At 41.4% G+C, this 19,866-nt stretch overlaps 1 protein-coding gene across 3 annotated transcripts in view; it reads left to right on the top strand.

The window, feature by feature from the left end:
* Positions 1 to 774: 774 nt before the first annotated feature.
* The window catches only part of FAR2 (fatty acyl-CoA reductase 2), a 143,515-nt gene continuing 124,423 nt past the window's right edge, over positions 775 to 19,866 (top strand). The window contains exons 1-2 of one of the 3 annotated variants that reach the window (XM_070495088.1): positions 1,173 to 1,385; positions 6,457 to 6,562. The gene's annotated coding sequence lies outside the window, so the exon portion shown is untranslated. Of the gene's footprint in view, positions 1,386 to 6,456; positions 6,563 to 19,866 lie in introns of all 3 variants that reach the window. The other 2 variants (XM_070495087.1, XM_070495091.1) reach the window with 2 other exon arrangements.

The following is a 19,866-nucleotide window of genomic DNA, read 5'->3' on the forward strand; positions in this document are numbered from 1 at the left end:
TCAGAGGAAATCCGTCACAGTGTCTAGGCTATTCTTTGCTAAACACATTAACTGAAGAGACTTAGTAGAAAAGAATTCAAGATGGGTGTGAATTTTTTTTAATGCAAGAAATCACTCCTTTCATGCATTCCAACCTTCATGAATTACATTTTAATTATTTGTATTTATTAGGAGAATGAAGACAGCTTATAAGGCAATATTCCTTTTTGGCTTTTCTTAACACAGTATATTTCCTTGAGAATTTACCTTCCACCTTGTCCAAAGAATTAGGTTGGGCGTTGGCCGGTTTTCAGTACTTCCTTCCTGAGGACCCTAACGGCTCCACTCCCGTGCCTTGTCCGGCCCTCTACAATTCTTCCCTAAAGACGGATCCAGTTTTACCGTTTACAATTTAACAATGACCAAACCTAATCCCCCCAAAATCTACCAGGCTAAGAAACAAAAAGTCTTGTGTTGTTTTTTTTTTTTAATCTTGGGAAGCGCCGCTGAGCAAAGCTGGCCCTCTGCTGTTTCTGCAGCCAGCATCTCTGATTCTTTCTAGTCTCCTATCCACCCACTCCCACCTGCACCCAACGCAGAGCCTGAATTCTGCCCTCCAAACCACGGGTATGAGCAAACCGCGCCTCCAGCCCCTCCTAGATTTCTAAAAGGACGCTGCCCTGGTTGATCATTGCAGGGCGCCTCCGCAGAGTCTGGAGCACGTACCAGAGCATCCCTCCCACGGGGTGTGCAGTACGGATGCGCTGAGTAAACTCGGATTTTTGGCTGCCTTTTCTTCTAGGGTGGGTGGGGAAACGTGTGTCCTCCAAGAGTTCACGCCAGAACCTATGACTCTCTCTCTCTCTGTCTGTCTCTTCTTCCCTCCCTCTCTTCTCCCCTTTCTCTCTCAAGGTGCGGGAGCGCTCCTTCTTTTCAAGACCAGAGAGGGGCGCCTTTCCAACTCCATTTCCCCTCACCCACCGATTAAAAAATGAAAGAAAGAAAAAAAAAAAAGCCGGAGTAACAGCGAGTGGATCCGCTCGGCGCTCAATGAATGGAAGCTGCGGGGCGGGCCCGCGCGCACGGCCGCCCTCCCTACGATGCTCTCGCCCCCGGGCATGTAGGGCCCTAGCCGGCCCCTCGCCCTCCTTCCGCTGCGGGCAGAGGTTGCCGCCGGCTTCACGCTCCACGCCGAGACCGCGGCGGCAACGGGGAAGGTCGGAGGGAGGGTGGCTTCCTCCCGCCCCACACCCAGTCTCCGAGCCAGCCGGATATATAGAGTGTCACGTTTGGGAGCCGAAAGACTAGAGCAGTTTCCTTGTGGCTGGAGCGCTTCCCGCAGCCTCGGGGAAGGATCCGGATTGAGAAGACCACTAGTTGAACTCCACCCGGTGCCGGAGGAGCAGGTATTCCAGGGTCCGCAGCCCGGCCGCTCGCGGAGCCCACGCCTCCGGAGGCAAAGACTGGCTTGGGGGTGGCCCGGGAGGGAGGCAGGGCTCGGCGGGGTTGGCGAGGGCGGGGCGGATCCCTGCGGGGCCTCGCGGAGGGGAGCGTTTCCGAGGCGCTGCCCCCTGAAGATACCCCCAGCCGCACCCGATTCTCAGCTTGGGGGCTGGGCACCTTGGGCGCCGGCCTTGCCCGCCAAGGTGGGGCGCGCAGGGGGTGGGAACGGCGGCGCGCGGGGAAGGGCTGGACAGGGTTAACGTGGGGGAGCCGCTCCAGGACCGAGGGCAAGAGCCCCCTGAGCGGGTGTCGCCCAGGCCTCCTTGACCCCTGGGGCTATTGCTGGAGAGAGCGCGCGGACTCCGGGGCCACGTGTGGAGCGGAGCCCGCCTGGGCTGCCCAACCTGCACCGGGGAGCGCCGGGCGCCCTTCCCGGCCCCGGCGCGCGTCCTCGTGCGCCCCCAGCCCCGCCGGGGGCTGCGCACGTCCCGACCCTCCCACTGGGGCCTCGTCGAGGTACCCAGCCCGAGGATGAAATGGACTGGGCCGGCCAGGGCGGGGTCTGTCCCTGATGGAAGTTTTCGACCTCTTCCTGTGGCCTGGGCGTCGTGGAGAGAGCAGGGGAGCTGGGTTCAGAAGACTTATTGGAGTAGATGGCGTGCGGAACGGCTGCGCCCCAGGCAAGTAAGATTACCCGCGGGGCAGTTCCATTCATTTAAAAGAATTCATGACCAACTTAATCCTAGAAACCATAGGAAAGCGTCCCACCTGCTAGCCTCCTGTTCTTTCACCTTTCGGCGTGGGTAGAATTATGGACACTTATTCTTCAAGGGATGGTGTGAGCAACCGAAGTTCTCGAATCTGCAAGAGCTTTGGCGGCTGGTTGAATCACTCAGCGTGCCCCATTGTGACATGAGCAAGGACAGAGTGGGGACAGCAGAGTGAATAGGAAACTCAAATGAACGGTGCTTTTCTACTTGTTTCAAGCTGCATCTAGAGAAGTTAGACGCTCTGTGCCAATGAAAATTTGAGAATTACCCTGCGGTTTCCATTACCCATCTCTCTCTATCCCCATTTATATGAGTTGGAGATTTGGCTGAGGAGCGTCTTTAGTCTCAAAGGGCAAAGGGGCTAAATCAAATATGAGTGCAGCCGCTCAAACTGCCGGAGCAGGCTTTTCAGCAAAATCCACATCTAGGGATATTTGTGTGTGAGACTTCTGGGAGATGGCCACAGGGTTTTACCAGCCAGACTCAAGTGTGGCAACATTTCATCCGCAGTATTTCTCAGGATGTGGTCTTTAACGTACTCTTTCCTATTTCTGAGGACATCTTCTGCCCCTACTTTATTAGCAAATTCCTACCTTACTCCAATTTCTAACGTTGGATTATAATTATCTATAAGATAGATATAAATCACCATGAGTTGGTAAATCTTACAGTGATAGGTTTCTCCTTTAGTTAAAGGAGGGAATGTGGCATCTAATTACATAAGAAGAGGGAGAAGCTTCCTTTAGGAGTGAAAATAAATAGAATAGCTCATAGTTGGGTATCACTCTGAGGTTTATAAAGAATATGATCATCTTGAACATCTCACTAGTTGCTTTGCTATCTTCTGAAGATGCATTCTTGAGTGTATTTCTTTCTGGCAACATCTGGGCAGGCTGAAGAATTCTTTGTTTTTGTATTAATTCTCATGGACTGCTGAAAACTCACTCATTCACAAACATCATCTCCTGGAGGATCATGCACAGTGACCACCAGCCTGCTTGTCCCTTCCAATCTATTCTGACATTGTCGCCTCTGTGAGAACATTTATTACTCTTGAAGAGGCATTCTTAATGCTTTATTTTGTTAACAGACCATTTTAAGAATTTGGTAAAAACTATGGAATATGAAAAACAAACATACGCACGTTAACACAGAATTCTCCCTGCAATTTCAGGCGTTCACAGCCTCCTTGATATGCAGCCACATAATTGTTAGATGTCCAGAGATTCCAGGCAGAGCCAGCTTCATGGAAAAGAGAACTGCGCTGCCCCACAGGGCCCTCCCACACTTGGTTTAATGTTCCCCTGTCACCATCAGCTGTCTTAATAATTTTCAAACAAGGAACTCCAGAATTCTGTAACCAGTCCTGACCTCAGGTTAAGAACCCTGTTCTAGAACTTATTGAAAAGTGGTGTTGTCTGATGGCACTCCTACATTTCAGGTGAATTCTTCAACATACTTATGTCATTAAGCCCCTCTATACCCAGTTTCCTCATTGAGAAAATAAATAGTATCTTCTACTCTATTCATTTTAAAAGGTGGTTGTGAAGCCACACTGCGTAAAAAGAAATAATAATTATAAAAATGTCTACTTACTTTGAACAGTTCTATTTTAACAAGATACTATTGTTACAGGCTTAACTTTCCTACTCCACTTTTCAGAAGTAGATTGAGGAAGGTCGGTTAAGTACATTAAAAGTGTTGCAGAAACTTTATAACTCTTATATTTTAGTGGGGAAAAGAAGTAGCTAAGGTATTCAATATTTTAAATATTTCTTAAATGTCATTATTTGGACAAGAATGGAAATAGCAGCAAAAAGTATAGAATAAATTCTTGGATCCCAAAGACAATTCCTGAATAACATTGATATTTGGGTCTAATTCATCCAAAAATTGAACAATAAGAAAATGAGTCCTGACTGCAACTTTTTAAGGAGACATTCCTCTTTGCTTTGTTAAAAATACTAAAATCCATATTTTCAAAATCTTGAGCAAGTCACTGTTTTAAATGTTGTAGGAGATGCTTAGCATAGAAAGTCATTTAGTTCTTTACCAAGTTGTCTTCACATTCTCTAGCACTGGGGGAGGAGCTGAGAAACTTGGAGTAAGGCCTCTATCCCCACACTTCTCCATTAACTGCTTCTCTCTATCTCCAGAATTTATCTTTATCCCAGCTTCCATTCTTGGCATGATGGAACACACTCAGAAGGTTTGAGGAAGAAAATGGAGTGAAAGGAAATGAGTCAAACTCCCATATCAGAGTCTTACAATGGGGACACTAAAGGGGGGAGATAGAGATTCCTTCTTTCATGCAAGCACTCTGTGAATGTACCTTAGGATGTAAAGTACCAGGTCCTGTACGTGATAGATTGTGACATAATTGTCAGGACAAAATATGTAAACATAAAGTGTTAATTAACAATAGCAGATGAGTTGTTACAAGGCAATATAAGATTAAGGCACCAAATGAATGGTACAAAAAATAAGTACAATGAGTTCCCAAGAAGAGAATAAAATAAACTGAAATCGTTAGTGAAGCTTAAGCAGAGAGTTCCATGAGATGTCCTTTAAAGTTCCACTTGGAAGAGAGATGAATGAATGAATTTTCTGGGTGAGAAGTGTGCAAAAAATGAAAATCTGGATGGAGCCAAAGTTTCATGTAAGGAAAAGGCAGGAGATAAAACTTTAAGAGAACTTTCCGCTGGCTAGCTTCATTCATGTAATAAATAATTATTAAGCCCATTCTGTGAACAGACACAGTCTCAATTTTACCAAATTTAGTGTTGAATAAAGCAGATGTGCTTCCTATCCTTTTGGAACTTACATTTAAAAAATAAACATATCATAACAAATGGTTGGAAGTAGTATGAAGAAGAACAGCATGCTATGAAAGGAAAAACCATGCTGTGACTCAGATTTGGTGCTCTGGGAAGGTCTTTTTGACAAAGAAAGATTTAAATTGATGTTTGAAAGAATAGGGGTTAGTTTGACCAAAAAAAAAAATGGAGGGAAAAGCATCTGGGCAGAGGAAATAGCAAATGGGAAGGCTCCAAGGAGAGGAAAAGGCTAAGTGTTCAAGGGACGGAATGAAGGCATGTGTGCTTGGTGAGGGAGTTGCTGAGAGTCTGGCCATGCATGTGGGGAGGTAGGCAGGAGCCTGACCGTGCAACACCTCACAGATCTTGATAAAGATTCTGAATTTTATTTTAGTGGGAATCCATTGAAGACCTTGAAGCCAGGGACCGTCTAATGATCTTTTAAGGAGATCTTTATGACTACAATAAGGAGAAAGGACTAGAGCGAAGTAGGAAGACCAGTTAGAAGAGAATGCAGGCGACAGCACTGACAGGGAAGATGGAGGGAAGTTGACAGACTTGAGATATATTTTGAAAGTGGAATTGATAGAATGTAGTGAATGATTGGATATGAGCTGGATGAGGCAGAAAGAAGTATGAGAATGAATTCCTTCAATAGCTACTGCTGAATGTTTATAATTCAAAATAATATGACTTAGAGTTGCCGCAAGAAGAACTGAAAAATGACATGAAAACGGACAACTCTGCTTAGTACTTCTGGAAAATACACCAGGCTGTTGGGATAGAGGTGAGAGAGAGATGGGGGGAGACATTTACATTTCATGCTGTAATTTGTACTGTGGGATTATTTTTAAACCATGCATGCATTTTATAGTTTTTTAAAAGTTTACCATCACAACAAACGTGGCTCCTGTTTTTCTGGCTTGAGCACATGAATGGAATATGGGATCATGTCCTAAAATGACAAAAACTAGGAGAGAAAGATCTGATCCTTACTAAAGCGATTCTTCTGAAACAGCTCCCTCCCCTGCTTAAAACCTTTCCATTCTTCCCCCTTGTCTATATCAGTGTTTTCGAAAATGTAGTTGTTTGTGGGTCATTAGTTTCTTGGAATATTAGTAACAGTTAAGTAAAGAAAGACAAAGCTTCCCTGATCATATAAGTTTGGGAAGCACTTGATTTAACCTAGTTAAGCAGTTTTACTGCAGGAATTCTCAGAGCCTTTAATATACTAACATGTATTAAGAATCATCAAGAAAGAAGGGATATTTTATGTCACCTTTCCTAAACTTATTTGACTTTGAAATGCTTTTTTGGCAGGACGTCTAATACAGTCAGCTTTGAGCGTAACACGCTTTGGGAAATGCTGCCCTATATTAATAGATTAAACCTTTTAACGTCCACAGCTCTCTATTAACCAGAAGCTTCTCTCTTGTCTTTCATATTAGTTATTTGGAAGAAAGCAGGAGACTGGAATTGACTCAACTTAATAGGCTTTAAGTTGATGATGAAACCAATCTGCTATATGGACAAGAGATAAAGAGATATTCACAAGTAAGATCTGTGGTCTAATTAAGTACAAATTTTTTTTTATTAATTTCCTTTTTCATGGCAAAGCTATGCAGGACCTCCTCGAGGTGGTCTGTAAATCTGTCAAGTCTAGATTTACAGGTGAGGAACTTAAAGCATAAACAGTGGGGAAGACTTCACAAGGCCTCTCGTGTTCCATGGTAGGTCTGGGCCTTATTTAATGTCTGTAATTTATCTCTTGCAGGGCAACACAATGGGAATGCATAGGGTGTGTGTAGGAGCAATGGTTTTGCAGTGAATTTCTTACATCTTTCCTGATCTCCCATGCATTTGCGTGGTGGTATATTGGATGCAGGAATGCAATCTATGGTGAAAGACAATGCAACAGAACAGAGCAGAAGAAACAGTTTCACACAGCTAGGGACTCTGGCTGTGGCTTCATTTGCTGGGTGCCCTAGCCCAGGGGTCAGCGAACTATGTCCTGAGGGCCAAATCTGGCCCCTGCCTGTTTTCGTATATCCCTTGAACTAAGAATGGTTTTAATAGTTTTAAAGGTTGAAAAAAATCAAAACAATAATGTTATGCAGCACATGAAAATTATATGAAATACAAATTTCTGTGTCCATAAATAAAATTTAATTGGAAATCAGTCAATGCCATGCCTTTATTCATCATATTGTCTATGGCTGCTTTCGTGTTCCACCAAGTCGTTGTGAGCAGCAAAGCCTAATATATGTACCATCTGGCCCTTTACGGAAAAAATTTGTGGACCCCTGCTCCAGGCTATTAAACTCACCAGTCATAGGTAATTTTCATAGATTTGTTTTTCCTTTGTTTTACATATTAAGGTGTAGTCTGAGTTGGTTCAGGCTGCTATAACAAAGTACCATAGACTAGGTGGCTTATAAACAATGGAAATTTATTTCTCACAGTTTTGGAGGCCAAGAGAGCCCACTTCCTGGTTCATGATGTCTGTCTTTTCATTGTAACCTCACATGGTGGAAGGAGCAAAGGAGTTCTTTTGAGTCTCTTTTATAAGGGCACTAATCCCATTCATGAGGGTTAGGTCCACCCTCGTGACCTAATCACCTCGCAGAGGCCCCACTTCCAAACACCATCGTGTTGGGGACTAGATTTCAACATATGAATTTGGTGGGGTGCTGAAACATTCAGTCTATAGCAGGGGTATATATAGAAATAGGTAAATTGACTCCCTAGAAGCTCCTCAAACGTATTGGCGTTGGAGTCATGACAAGGCTGTTTACTCTTGATGGCTACTGTAGCTAATGTTACATGCTGATATGAGGAGCAGACGACAGTCTTGAAAATAATAGCTTTTGAGAGTTATTCAGACATTTGAACTCGTGTGTAAAGGATGGGCACTCAGATGAACATAACCAGAGTCCCAAGAGGTAGGGGGGTAATTAAATCCATTATTTCTGAGTTGTTGAAATCGGCTACCTCTGAGCGTAGATCTCCTGTGAAGGGCCACCTCCGGTTTTCATTTCAGTAATGAGAGGCCAATCTATTTTTCATTAATGCAAACTTTTTGTGAAGAGTGATGGTTTAAGGGTGACAGTCTTACTTCGGGGGTGACAAATACACATTTCTTTGTCCCCGCCCCACACCTGTTGAATCAGGATTTTTGGTGCGAGAATCCACAGGTGCTCGCACATAACCAGTCCAGCTCAGGTACAAAATGTGGGAACAACTGGGCCAGGTATGTCCATGGGATTTAGAACCAGAAGACAGCATACTGAAGGCTTAGTGTTAGGTCTGTTACGAGTCTCACAGAAACTTTCTGGATCAGGGTATTCTATAGGAATCAAACAGTATGAAATATGGGGCTCCTTGCCAGCCGCAGAGAGCAGGAGATTTTCCATGGCTAACTCAGAGACCTACCATTTTAAAAAAAAAATTGGTTTCAGGTGAGCTCTTCATTCCATAGGCATTTTTCCACCTTATTCCACACCTGTATCAAGCAAAGAATATTATATATTTCTTTGTGTAGCCAACAATGTGATTAAGTAGACAGGGAAAAAATTGGTCTTACTCTAATTACTGGGCACTAAGAATAGTATTTGTTTGTTGTTTCAGTCATGATTTATTTTAAATTCCCAGATAATTTTGTGTTCTTAACCTCTGCATTCCGGCGAAAGCATTTTCAAGGTGCAGTTGACAATATGTGTCCCACATGGCTTTGGAGGCAATAAGAATATTTCCTGAGCCAAGAAATGAGAAAAAGTCATTGTGAAAATGCTCCCCATTTTAGAAACACAGTGCTTTATTTATCACAGGTCAGTGAGGGGACACATTCCACAAAAGTCAGCACAAATCCCAGGTCTCCTTGAGGGAAGGATATTCAGAAATTAGGAAGACCATTAAATTATGTGTCTGGTCCCAGCATATTTGAAGCCACTTAGGCACTTCAAGCAAATGTACAATATTGTCAAGAAACCGGAGGAATCCGCCCAGAAGAATTTGATAAAATGAACAAAAGAAAATGTGTGTAACAATTCAGTTTGTGTACATGTATTAAAGATTTTGGCTTCTTATTATCAAGAAAGGACATTTAATATTAAAAGGTGGGTGGGTAGTAGCGGCATTGTTTTGTCCAGTAATGAAAGCACCTTAAAGATGGGCAGTATTCATTTAGTAAAAATAAAGCCATTTGTCTAAAACTTAAGAGAAATTGACTACTTGAATTCACATGAAACATAGATGTAAATAAGATCCCCTGATAAATATTAATGAAACCAACTTTATGTCAGTCTGTGTATTTTTATTTCTATTGCACTGTAACTGTTTTCTCACTCTTAATGGAATCTTATTTCAGTTGTGTTTCCTTTACACGAGCCCTTGAGAACACATCTGCCCTGAAAATAAGCATATGATCTGAAAGATGGACACTTCTGCTCTTACCAAAAGGCTTTGAGAGCATTAAGGTCCACTTCTAAAACTATTCTCAAAGCTGCAGGAATTTTTGATGGTTCGAAAGGGTTAATGTCTCTCATCCAAATGAGCAATTTCCTTCTTCACACTTGTACTTGTCAAAACTCTCTCCTTTGTAGAATTGTAACATTGCCTCTTCCTTCTTTTCCTCCTGCTATTTTGGTCCAGTCCTGCCTGAAGTGATGGTTATGCAAGTGCCACCGAGTGCATTGCTGATCACAGGATTGCACTTTAGGTAAATTTAGGTCTCAATTTCTTTTAGGACAGAGTGAAACTTTCTCAAATTAGACTTTCCAGAACTCCTAGACACACTATATGTTGGCACATATCACACCATCTTATCTACTATACATAGTGGTGACTGCAAATAGCTTTGCCTTAAGTAAATATATTCACATTCTAAATTGTAGAATGTTCCAATACCTTGTGTGTATTTGATCCAATTCCCTCATTTGACAGAAAAGAAAAGCCAGTCCCAAAGACGTAAAATGACCTTACACACATTTATTTAACAGATGAGTATAGACTAGTATCCAAATTACATGACTGCAAATCCCATTATCATTTCATTCATTCATCCATTCATACAGTTTATTCATTGTCTACCATGTGCCAGACCGGATGTTTAGCTCTGCAAATACAATGATGAACAGTACCTGACTTTAAGCTTTAGTGGCCCCTACTCTTTGAGTGAAGTTTAAACAGTTACAACTTCGGAGTTTGTGAAATTTTTCAGCAAAGATCCTCAATGTAAAAATATAAAATACTCATATATTCTTATTTCCCGTACTTCTCCATTCTAACCAGCCCTAGTCAATAATTTAGCTTCCCATAGCCCTGAGTAGTTAGCACCAATAAGGGTATGATGGGAAATGGAGTTAAAATGAAAATAAAATATTAAAAAGTCCACAGGGAAGATAAAGAAAATTCTTCCCAAGGAAACAATGTTCTCCTTTATTCACCACAAGCCCTGAGGATTAATTAACCTGCGCTCCCCTCCTCTCACTTACTCTCTCTTTGCCCAAACCTGGCTGTGGAGGGGGTTCCATCCTCAGGCTTCCCCTTTCCTGGCTGCCCATAAAGAGAGACACAGAATCTCTTTGTGGTTTAAGTAATTAACCACTGATCATTGTGGAAAAAGAGATAGGGGAAGAGAAAAACAACCAATGTGGAGAAGTTACAAAGTTTCCAGAATGATACCTTTGAGTCTTGGCAGAGGGCCAGTAGTTAATTGCTGACTTCCTCTGAGAAACCACATTTTCCTTAGCCATCCGTCTTTATCTCTAGGAGAAAGATCAAAAACCAATCCTCTGCCTTAAAAATCCTTACCTGTGCTCTTAAATCTGGATGAGTACGGACGTTTGTTGATCAGTAGATTTATAGCTTGCAACTGATTCTCAAAGAGATCATGACCAAAACAAGATTGGAACCACTGCTTTAGGAACAATTAAGTGGACTAGTTTACCTCTTTGAAGTACTCAGGCCCTGGGCCACTGCCAGGTCAGGAAAGCTTCCTTCTGAGGATTCCTCACAGGGACCATACAACTGTTTGCGATGTTTACGTTTTCGTGTTCCATCTTCAGTGTGTCACATGATTCAGAGCACTATATTGTTCCTAAACAGAAAAAGGATCATGTCATTCCCCTGCATAACACCTTCCACAGCTCCCCATTCTAGAGCAGTCTTGCCAAGGGTGTGAGGTGCTTGTTGAGGTAGGTATAGGCGGGTGAGTGTCCCCAGGACAGAAGAAACTTTAATGTCACCTCCCTCCTGCTGTCTGGCTGGGTGTTCATGGGCAAGTTACTTAACCTTTTGGTTTGCCCAGTGTATAAATTTGTTTGTGCTGCTGTAACAAACTACCACAAACTGAGGGGTTTAAATAACCGAAATTTGTTGTCTCACAAATCTGGAGACTAGAAATCCTAAATCAAGGTGTCAGCAGGGTTGGCTCCTTCTGAGGGCTGTGAGGGAAGGCTCTGTCCCAGGCCTGTCTTTTTGCCTGTAGATGGCCATCTCCTCCCTGTGTCTGTACATCCTCTTCCCTCTATGCATGTCTATGTCTGTGTCCAAATTTCCTCTTTTATAAGGGGACCAGTCATATTGGATTAGGGGCCCACCCTACTCCAGAATGACCTCATCTTAGCTTCATTAGTTACATCTATCGCAACCCTCTTTCCAAAATAAAGTCAGATTATCTAATTCTCAGATACTGTGGTTTAGGACTTAAATATATGAGGGGTTTTTTGGGAGGGGGCACAATTCAACCCCTAACACCCAGGAAACTGATGCTTGACTTCTCCCTACCACAGTGGAATATGATGAGCAAACTATATCTACAAAGTACTTTCTGTGTTACTCAAAAAAAAAATCCCATATGCATTTTAGGTATGAATTAATAATGAACATAAGTAATAACTATTGCCTTCACCAAGAGCTTCTTTTCCATGTGATTTTTATTATTTTTTATGAATAACTTATATGTGGAAAACTGAATATATTGTAAATGCATGAAGTTGAACATGCTCAAGTGTCTCTCAGATTCCAGTTTCCAGATCAAAAAAACAAAACATTATGGGCACTCTGTAAGCCCCCTTCATGCTCCCATTCAGTCACTAAATTTTGCCCCCAAAAGTAACCACTATCCTATCTTCTAAGTCATAGATTAGCTAGATTCAAATGTAGATTAACGTTGCCAGTTTTTGGAGTTTATATAAAGAAAATCATATAGTATGCATTCTTTTGTGTCTGGCTATTATGACTATGAATACTCTAGGACCCTCAATGTTAAGGTCAAGGTACTTATTTGACCTGCTTATAGGAACTGATTTCTTGCCTAATGGGTTAGGTAAAATAAAATAGTTTGTTTCACACTCAAAAGTCAAAGTAAAAAATTTAAACAAATTTGGGTCTGAGATATAATGACTATGGAGAAAAAAAATTACTGTGTTAACAGTGTGATAAGTTCATGACCAAACATTTAGGGAACAACAATCAAAAGGCTTATTTTTGGTTTTTAAGGAAGATAAATGAAGGGCTTACCTGTCTCCATTGCGCTTACACACTTAACATCTCACTAGTCTCCCCAACTCACTTCAAGGTGGAAGATAACTGGAAGAAGGAGAAATTGAAGGTAGGAAGTGTAGTCAAGTGGACGTTCATTCTTCCTACATTCATTCAACAAATATTTATGTAGTGAGTAGTGTCAGGTATTGTGTCAAATCCTGTGACTATGAAGAATAGTAAAACACAGTTATTGCCCTTAAGGTGTTTGCAATCCAGTGGAGAAACAAACAAGGTGTCAATCACATACAATGTGATATTGAGGGAGGACTCGGAGAGTTTGGCAGATCAGACTTTCAACTCAGCCCAGAGTGAGGGGAGGATTGGAAACTACTTCCCAGGGGAGTTAAGTCTGAGCCTTGCCCAGTGAAGGATAGGATGGGACGAAGGGTATTTGGCTGGGTGGTCTAGGGCATGGCTTCTGGAGCTAGTCTATGAGCTGTGTGACCTGAGGTAGATCACTTTAGTTTCTCTGTGCTTCAGTTTCCTATTTGCGAAATGGGTTCATATAGTAAATACCATAGAGTTGTGTGCTGATTCATGAGTCAATGCAGATAAACCATTTAGAAGACTGATCTGTCCAGAGTAAATGTTCGGTGAGAGAGTTACAATTGGTCCCAAAGCTCTGGAGAAGCCAAGAGGTATTATCTAGAGCATTACTCCAGTGTGGGAACTGAGGTAGAGAGAGAAGAGCAGACCAGAACTCGGGGGTACAGACTCCTGTGCTGAGCCTGCTGCCTGCTCGCTCAGTGACCATGTCTGCATTAGAAGAATGACTAGATTATCTCTAAAGTCCCTTCCAGCTCTCACATCCGAGGATTCTACAGCTCCTGCCAAGATAGACTTAGTAAATATTATTTGGATTCTGGTGGTCGAGAAATAAAAAAGAAATCAAATTTGATTCTGAGATTTCCAGCTGAGTGACTGGGTGAGGTAGTGATATCATTTCAAAAGAAATAGGCAAGTCCAGAAGATGTTGGTGTGGGGAGACTGGGAATGATACAGCCTAGATTTGTGGAGAGGATGCTTAGGTTGGAAGAAATCATTTCTGTCATTTTAACTCAGTGTGGTAGAGAGGCATTAGATTTTGCTAGTTAATAATGACCATGGAAACAGGAGCCTAATTGCCGGGCTCAGGCTTGACATTTTCTACCGAATTACTTAAGGGTTCTGCATCTAGTTTTCTTCATTTGTAAAATGCAGACAAAATGTAGGCTGAGGCATGCACAATTGCCATTTGTAGGTCAAAACAGTTGAGTACTGGCAATTTCACATGGTTCAACCCAGTAATAGACATTTTCTAAGGGGTTGTACTGAGAAATAAATGAGTTCATATGTGTCACATGGTAAGGACACATATGACACATAATAAGGTGCCATAAAAGTGTTTCCCTTATTATTATGGCTATTTGACTTGTTCAAAATCTACTGTACCAAGCTTAATTTGGCAAAAACAATTAGGCATTGCATTGCATAGTATGTCTATTTAGACCTCTTTCCCATCTTTATGTCAGGCAGACGTAAGGCCTTGATCAGGCTGTTAGTCTGTAAGGGTATGGTTGTGTTCACTTTCAGTGCTGGCTCCCACCACCATTTTGCTTATTTCCGGTATGTTCATCTAGACAGCCATTGGTTTCTACTCCAAAGGGAAATTTAACATCAAAGTTCCAGGGTTGAAGCTTCCTCTTCCTCTTATTTTCTTCTCTACAACCTCTCCCACCCCCACCTGGGCCTTGCCATCCACAGGCCTAATTTACATCGACTTCACAGTGTAATATTGATACAGTGCTGGCCGTCTACCATCTGAGACCCCCTGGCATTCCAGACACCAGGCTGGCCCTGTAGGGAGGGTGAAAGGAGAGGGGACAACTAAGTGTAGTCCTGGGTAGAGGCCTTGAAGAAGGGAGAACTGAGAGGAGGGTGCAGGAGCTTCAGCCAGCCCTAAGCCATGAGCTGGGGAGTGGGATGGAGGCAGAGGCTCTGGAGCCGTGCTATGCTCTGACTGCATGACTTTTGACAAGCATTAATGTGTTTGTATGATGAGGATCCAATTGTGCATGAACTGGGATGGAGAGAGATGTTCGAGAAGTAGCAAAAAGGAGAGAAAACCAAAAACATGCCCTTCCTGAGTAAAAGCACTACTAGCTGCAGTTCCTTACAAAACTGTTTGCAGACTGTTGCCCAGGGTCACCCATATATTAGCCCATATATGATTCACATGGTTGGATTGAAATGACTTATGTCCTGGTTTGTGACTTGTCTTTTTACCTTCTTTTTGGTGTGTTTTGAAGAAGAGAATTCTTACTGTTATTGTTGGTGAATTAAACAAACATTTGCTTTGCTCTTTGTATTGAGATTTTTGTGTCTCATTTAAAGAGAACCTCCCCTATCTGCTTCACTTTTTAAGCAATTAGTTTGTGAACCTCTCCTCAGTTAGGCTGAGGCTTCAGACTCAAGGATGCAACGGTCTGTTTCCTCTTGTTGGTGTCAACACAATGAAACAGTTCACATAGAGGAAGGAAATGTTTTAATGATGAAATACAGAATAATAAATCATGGCTGATTAAAATCACCCTTACTATTTATTGACTGAATGTTTAACAAGTGCAAAGTACCGTGCCAGGCACTTAACAAAACTCTATTGTATCAATCCTGGGGATCACACATTTTACAGATGGGGAAACTGAGGCCTACGGAGTTTAAAATATAGTCATTAGGCAAGCATTAACATAAGATAACATAAGTTTGTCTTTCCTACCTAGAGACAGTTTGGAAAATAATTGTATCCACAGGTAAATATTTGAAGTCTTGGAGGGAAAATTGGCTGTTGAGGATGGAGTCCCCTTGCGAATTCAGTACCTTTGAGCTCCTCAAGGTCTAATATTCTAATAAGCAGAGGTTAAGAAGAAAATACAGAGCAGAGAGTTATCAGCTGTACCAGCGTCATAGATGTTGTTATATAGGAAAAGCAGCAAGCAAATGAACACCTGGAGAAAAGCTTTTTTTCCCTCATTACCTATGGGAGCTAGAAGACTTCGATTTCTTTTATCAAAATTGAAGTCTTGGCTCTGCCACTGGTATTGCCCTCAACCTAATCACTCGATGTCTCTGTTCCTCAGTTTCTACATATATGGAAAATAACGTCTACACTATTTACTTTCCAGTATTGTTGTGAGAAAATACTGAAATGTGAGCATGAAATGCTTTAAGAACTGTTAAGATAAAGTGTAAGATATTACAAGAACTGCAGATGTTAACAGTAAGTAGTATTGATAGCATGTAATACTGATAATTTCCTCTGTGTGTGTGTCTAGGCTCTACTATCTACATCTATACGTAATTTTGTACGTTAATAATAGCAACAATACTTTCCATTTAAATGATATTTGACACTCCTTGGAAGACTTTTATATCCATTATTTCATATGAGCCTCGGAACAATCCTGTGAGGTGGGTCAAGTGTGGTCCTACTTTCCATGTTCCAAATGCAGATCTCTGCATTCTCACCAAAAGAAAACCTCTCCTCGCCTAAAACTTCTGCAACTTCTTTCTGTCAGTCTTTGTTGCTGTTACCCTTCACCTCCATATCGTTCTCTGAAATTGGTCAATTGTGTAACTCACATATGTCCATTGCCTTCCAACTTCTGAGGGTCTCCTTCAGTTTGACATCCATATGGATGAGCAGACAGCACTCTAGTGCCTTGACTTCACGTCTTATCAGCTTTCATTTCAAGCACTGAAGCACCCTTTTTTCAGAAACCTACATCCAAGGCCAGTCCTTGGGCTCTGACATTGCTCCAGACTGCTAGATCTGAAATCTCTAAATCTAGCAGTTCACGCTTGGGCAGTGACATTCTTTACTTCTGGCTCTCCCATTTTCTTTCTCCCACCAAAGCGACTGTTCCAATTCAGCAGGACTTCCAGTCATTTGACTCCTTTCTGCCCACACACACACACACACACCACACACACTTTCTCGTAGTCCCTCGTCTTACTTCCTTCTCTGTGCATCCAAGTACATTACTTTAACTACTCCTTTGGCAATTTCCTCTACCCTCTACCTTTTCCTTTTGTTTCGCCCTAAATCCATTGTGCATACCCTCAAATTTGGATCTTGCCAACAATCCATATTCCCTGCCCCAACCACAGGCGGTCAGGTGTTGCTGGAGCAAACCAGGTAAGTATTTGCATGAAATAAGGATAGTACAAATCCATCTTCAACCTCCGCTGGACACTGCTGCTTTCGGCTTCTTTGCTGGTTTCTAGTCTATTTTCTTTCTCATCTAGAGCAGTGGTTACAAATATTTACCTCTTTCAGGAGCACCTTCCTTTTCTTGCAGCTCTTTAATTGACAAATTATGACCTTGCCCCATACTCCTCAAAGACGGGGGAAGGAATCAAAGATCTATCTCAGATTCTGCTCCAACCTACAAATTTATCTGACTCTCCACCCACGCTTACCTCTTTTCTTCCTTTTTAGAGGATGAAATGACCTTCCTGTGTTCAGGGTGGACCGCTCAATCTTTTCTAAGAATTTTATTCCCTCTGAGCTTCTCCAGAACCTCAGTTCCGTTTATTGTCATTCTTTCCTTCTTTTCTAGTTCCTCTCAGACTGCATATGCTCAAACATCCCATTTCACCAACACATGAACTTCCCACATACACTTTTATTTTTATATCCTTCTATTCTTCTGTTGCTACCTTGTCATCCCAGATCACTTTCCCGTGAACTTCTCCCAGAGGTAGTCTACACTACCTGTTCTAATTAAGTAATCTGTCCAGAATTTGTCATACAAATACTACAATCAAATGAATTATTGTCACACTTAATTTGACGCTTTATTTGGTCACTTTCTTCTTCTATGTTGACCTTTTACCTTACTCAATAAGGATGTTTGATTTGGATGAGTATGTGAACATAATTCGCTGCCTTGACCAACAACTACAGATGGTATCAGAGCACTAACTGCGAAACCTTGTGTTGGAAACAAGAACTTTAAAGGTAGTGATGGGAATTGTGAAAAAAAAATCGTCATTATCAGTTACTGATATGAAATTCTTGCAGAAATGGTGCATCAAAAATAAAAAGTGTAGTCAAAATAAATGTGCGTATCTTTGTAGATGAAATACAAATAGTTTCTGTACTCAAGATTCCAGAAAGTACTAGAAGTTGAGTTCTCAATAAAGGCAGTCAAGAGTAAACACAGATGTCCAGGGAAGCTTTTCTTTACAGTTTCTCCCAGCTTGAAAGCAGAGGCCAACTGGGAGTTGCTGAACTTTGCGTCTCTTCCATAAAAAGAGAGGGTACAATCAGATGAACCCTTGCCTGTGTTGAGAGAAATTCCTGAGATTTATGATACTGTGAGGAGACATGAGGGACCTTTTACTGTTAATAAGTGTCAGGTTACCCTGATGATCTTCCTGGTCAGCTCATTTCTGGGGGTGGAGAGTGGTCTGTTTGCTGGTGGACTAGGCCTCCTAAGGCAGATTGATTTAGTGCTTGTCTAGATGCTGCAAAAGCTTGTTTCTAAAGAGCAGGCTCAGAAAGAAATGAATGAAAGCAATTCAGACTACAAATAATACTAATTTAGTGCTCATCTTATAAAAATGCTAGAGTAAAAATTGAAAAATCAAACAAGATCCCCCAAATTTAATCAAAGATAAAAACTAAGTGACCTCAGTTTATGAAACTTTAAATTGGAAAATTTAAATATTACACGCTTTTAGTTTTATAAAACTATGTACATGTTACTTCAGTTTTCAAAAGCACTGAATATAGAAGGTCACTTTTGATGATCTTCATTATCAAATTTTTTAATTTTAAGCTCCCTAGATTGCTCTTGCCTCATTGGAAAATTTTGAGAAAATGCTTAGCAGCTTTGTTTAAAGAGAAAATTGAATTCCTCATAGATAAAAGCTATTTGTTTTTAATAATTGCAAAGGGTAATCTTTGCTATTAAAGCAAGGTGTACATTTGTTTTTCTTAGTCAGTTCATGAACTGGGGTGTGTATCATGTCATCAGGGCCACTGGCTTGCCACTAAGCTTTGAGATATATCAGTAATTGAAATTCCAGCTGACTTTGGATGAGAACAGCCAAAGCGGACAGGTAATTTGCCAGCAGCAGAGACAACATTTTGGACATTCTTATTTAGTTTTCATTACTTTCTTCCACCTAGAAAACAAAGAGCTCTTTTAGAGAAAAAAAAAAAAAGACCCTCATATTTATTTAAAGAAAATGAAATTTAGAGAAGCGAGAGACCTCTAGAGAAAAATAAAATAGGAACTATAGTTAAAACTATCACCCTTATATTAACAATTGTTTAGATATTTGAACAAAAATGTAAAATACATCATCGCTTATGACAAAGGCTGAGGAAATGATGCTATGAATATAATAGATACTAAATATAGATGTGTTACCCTTGCCCCGGATCTTAAATCCAGTGTATAATCATTTAGGCTGTTCTGATTCTGCCTTAGCCACTGTGTGTCCACTTGGGCTTTTATCCACGGCAGTGTCAAAGAAAGTGGCTAAAAGGAAACTTTACATAAGTCGACTGAATACTATTTCAGAGAAAAATTGATAGGTTTGGTTGTGGAGAAGGCAGAAATTATAGGTTAAATTAGTATTTCTTGACAAACTGCCAGTGAATTTCAGGTATCCAACCTGACCTCCTATCCTTCATCAACTTGATTAAGCAAGACAGACTGACACCCAGCTCTTACCTCACAAAATGAAGCAACGGCCAAGCTTATCTAAAACCAAAGAGCTTTCTGAAGTGCAGTCAATTGAAAATAACTCCGGGTAAGAGCCTGAGGAAGTTTGCGGTTGGTGCAACCATGAATGGAGCCAAATTATTTAGAGATATTATTTGAATGCCTTCAGAGGACATCCAGACTTTCAGATACTGGACGCAAATCTCATCAGTCTCCTTCCAATCTTTTTGGGCTACGTTGGATATTGAGGAGCAATACAGGTGGAGACCTGCTGTGTAAATTCCAAAGAATCTACTGAGAAAATAACAGAAAACTGGCTGTGGCTGTGATCTTGATTAGAGACTTTTAAGGGAGGCTTTTTTCTGCTTCTATTTGTGCTTTTAGTAGAACATATCATGGTACAAATGCTTCTGTGGAAGACATAGAAAGAAGAATGAAGCCACTGAGAATTAGGCCAGTGAATCTCTGAACCATCCCAGTGGCATTTGTTCAGACAAAAATTGGGATTTAGCCAGTTTTTTTTTTTTTTTGTGGCTAATGTAGAAAGCAGAGTTTTCCGCTACAGTTAGATTAGTAACATGGTATTGCGAACGGGTT

This window comes from Equus asinus, chromosome 22 (genome assembly GCF_041296235.1).
Source record: "Equus asinus isolate D_3611 breed Donkey chromosome 22, EquAss-T2T_v2, whole genome shotgun sequence".
Classification (NCBI taxonomy): Eukaryota; Metazoa; Chordata; class Mammalia; order Perissodactyla; family Equidae; genus Equus; species Equus asinus.